Source organism: Callospermophilus lateralis, chromosome X (assembly GCF_048772815.1).
Source record: "Callospermophilus lateralis isolate mCalLat2 chromosome X, mCalLat2.hap1, whole genome shotgun sequence".
Classification (NCBI taxonomy): Eukaryota; Metazoa; Chordata; class Mammalia; order Rodentia; family Sciuridae; genus Callospermophilus; species Callospermophilus lateralis.
The window spans coordinates 92,722,462-92,726,516 of NC_135325.1; positions in this window are offsets into that span (position 1 = coordinate 92,722,462).

A 4,055-nucleotide genomic window follows, 5' to 3' on the forward strand; every position below is an offset into this window, starting at 1 on the left:
TAAGCAGGAAGTGTGAATCAGGCGGTATAGCTATACCAGACTTCAAACTATACTACAGAGCAATAGTAACAAAAACAGCATGGTACTGGTACCAAAACAGGCGGGTTGACCAATGGTACAGAATAGAGGACACAGAAACCAATCCACAAAACTACAACTATCTTATATTCGATAAAGGGGCTAAAAGCATGCAATGGAAGAAGGATAGCATCTTCAACAAATGGTGTTGGGAAAACTGGAAATCCATTTGCAACAAAATGAAACTGAATCCCTTTCTCTCGCCATGCACAAAAGTTAACTCAAAGTGGATCAAGGAACTTGATATCAAATCAGAGACATGGCGTCTGATAGAAGAAAAAGTTGGCTATGATCTACATACTGTGGGGTCGGGCTCCAAATTCCTCAATAGGACACCCATAGCACAACAGTTAATAACTAGAATCAACAAATGGGACTTACTCAAACTAAAAAGTTTTTTCTCAGCAAAAGAAACAATAAGAGAGGTAAATAGGGAGCCTACGTCCTGGGAACAAATCTTCACTCCTCACACTTCAGACAGAGCCCTAATATCCAGAATATACAAAGAACTAAAAAAATTAGACAATGAGATAACGAATAACCCAATCAACAAATGGGCCAAGGACCTGAACAGAAATTTCTCAGAGGAGGACATACAATCAATCAACAAGTATATGAAAAAATGCTCACCATCTCTAGAAGTCAGAGAAATGCAAATCAAAACCACCCTAAGATACCATCTCACTCCAGTAAGATTGGCAGCCATTAGGAAGTCAAACAGCAACAAGTGCTGGCGAGGATGTGGGGAAAAGGGTACTCTTGTACATTGCTGGTGGGACTGCAAATTGGTGCGGCCAATTTGGAAAGCAGTATGGAGATTTCTTGGAAAGCTCGGAATGGAACCACCTTTTGATCCAACTATTCCCCTACTCGGTCTATTCCCTAAAGACCTAAAAAGAGCACACTATAGGGACACTGCTACATCCATGTTCATAGCAGCACAATTCACAATAGCAAGACTGTGGAACCAACCTAGATGCCCTTCAATAGACGAATGGATAAAAAAAAATGTGGCATTTATACACAATGGAGTATTACTCTGCATTAAGAAATGACAAAATCATAGAATTTGGAGGGAAATGGATGGCATTAGAACAGATTATGCTAAGTGAAGCTAGCCAATCCCTTAAAAACAAATGCCAAATGTCTTCTTTGATATAAGGAGAGTAGCTAAGAACAGAGTAGGGACAAAGAGCATGAGAAGAAGATTAACATTAAACAGGGATGAGAGGTGGGAGGGAAAGGGAGAGAGAAGGGAAATTGCATGTAAATGGAAGGAGACCCTCAGGGGTATAAAAAATTACATACAAGAGGAAGTGAGGGGAAAGGAGGAAAAATATAAGGGGGAGAAATGAATTACAGTAGAGGGGGTAGAGAGAGAAGAGGGGAGGGGAGGGGGGAGGGGGGATAGTAGAGGATAGGAAAGGCAGCAGAATACAACAGACACCAGAATGGCAACATGTAAATCAATGGTTGTGCACCTGATGTGATTCTGCAATCTGTATATGGGGTAAAAATGGGAGCGCATATCCCACTTGAATCAAAGTGTGAAATATGATATATCAAGAACTATGTAATGTTTTGAACAACCTACAATAAAAATTAATTAAAAAAAAAATACAAAATAGGGCTGGGGGTGTGGCTCAGTGGTTAAGCACCCCTGATTTTAATCCCTGGTACCCTCTCCTCCTGGAGGGGGGGAAGAATAAGAGAAACCAGGGGATAGTTCAGGGAGAGAATCTTTTTAAAAAGAATAGCATCTGGGAAGACTGATTATAAACCCTTCCTTCGACATAAACAAAGAAGAAATTGTCAGTGGAGTTCCTAAAAGAAGGAACTTGTTTTGGATTGTGGGGTGGGGAATACCCGTGCCTTGAAACTGGCAAAAATACCCTAGAACTCTGAAAGTTTTATTTCATAAATCTATCACCTCTTGTTAAAAACTATTTTCAAATTTATAAAAAATAATCAACACTTTGTAGCTTCAAGATTTTTTATCCCACTTTCCTAGGAACATTTAAGATACACATCATTGTTTACAAGTCATGACCTAAAAAACTCTGATGAAAATAGAGATCTTGTTACCAATAGCTTCTCTACTGTTGTTGAAATACTGCATATACTATATTATTCTTGGAAGGCACAGATCATGACTATAATTAAGGAAATGTTCTTAAGAACCCAGAGTTTTCTTGGGTGTTATTAGTATATAGCCAGCTGTGCAGTGTGTGCTGCTCAATGTCATATCACAGGCTTATTTTCTCCCTTTGTTCATTATTTTTCCTTCTCTAGGGGATTTATTTTTAGAATCCATTGAAATTAAAGAGTTCAGTGGAATTTGGTATAATAAATAAAAACAGCTTTGACATAAAAAAACTAAGAAATTTGAGAAAAAGAAAATAATTGATTTGTCTTTGCTGGGACTAATATAACAAACCCAAGGCTTCCAAGGAAAGAGAAACATTTTATCTAATTAACCCTTGCAAATCCTTAACATTTAAGAGTCTGTGCTTGAGTATTCTTATTTGACTGAGAAATTAAATGGCTCAAGTCAGTTCCTAAAAAATATCAAAGAGTAGGTGCACAAATCCATCAGGAACAGGTCTTCCCTGGAGTTTTAATTCATGTTTGCTCATCAATCTGTAGCCCTGGAAATGAGTGAATACTGGTTATCACTAGGTTAAAATAGTTTGCTGTCATGCCCTTCTGGAACTTGTGTATTGTTCATATCCTTATTCTAGTAGGAATATATGATAAAATGGGACCTCATGGAAAATGGGGAGAAAAAAATCAAATGAAACTGTGGTGCACACCTGTAATCCCAGAGATTCAGGAGACTGAGGGAGAAGGATTGAAACTTCAAGGCCAGTTTCCAAAATTCAGTGAGACCCCTGTCTCAAGTGAAAAATAAAAAGGACTAGGGATTAAGCTCACTGGTGGAGTGCTACCAGGTTTGATTCCTAGCACACACACCCCTACCCACATACAAAAATTAAATGAAATTACAATACACAACTGTACTCTTTAGGCAATGCAAATTCACTTTCAAATCTGAATCTACTACTAATTTCCTTATATAATTAATGGCATCACCGTCAATACAGTTCAAGTCAAAAAAGCCCAGAATATTCTTGACTTCTCTTCCAATGCCAACATATAGCCAGCCATTCATCAAGTTTGAGGACTGGTATGTCTGAATAGTATATTACGTTGTGTTGTACATGCTTTCTATTCTTTTTTATTTTTTTTTTAATTTTAAAATTTTTTTCTTTTTCTTTTTTCCAACCAATTTCTGCTATTTTAACATTTTTAAAATTTTTTTCTTGATGTGTGTGTGTGTATGTGTGTGTTTTATGTACTCTACTGTCTTCCCACTTACTTGTCTACCCAAATTTACTTCCTCTCCTTTCTCCTGCTACTAATCTTCCTCTTTAGATTTCTCTTTCACACTTCCCAAGATATAATAACTCTATATCCTCACCTCTTACCTCCTCAGCATATCATTCTACTCCTCACCCCTGGTTCTTTGTCCACCATCAAAAACTGTAAACCCTTTTACAAACCTACTGAGTATATTGTAGATAATAATTGATTTCACCATCTCTGAACATTGTGACCACACTATAAACGTCTTATTAGCAAACATTTGCTTTTAAGGTGTATATTGTTTATACTGGGATCTGATAACATTGTCCTTCACCTCAAAGGGGAGGTATTGGAACCCTACAGGGGCACTAAAAGCCTATAGGGTAAAAATAGTAAAGCCTAGGATCCACAGCACTAGAAAGGAAGACACATGAGCAACATGAAAGACAAGGGAAGAAAGTGCCCCAAACAAATCAAGATACCACATTATTAGAATCCATGGCCAGCACAGCAGATGAAATGTCAGAGAAGGAGTTCAGGACGTAAATAATTAAAATGTTTTGTGAATTTAGGGATGATATGAGAGCAAATATAGGTAGCAAAAGATCATT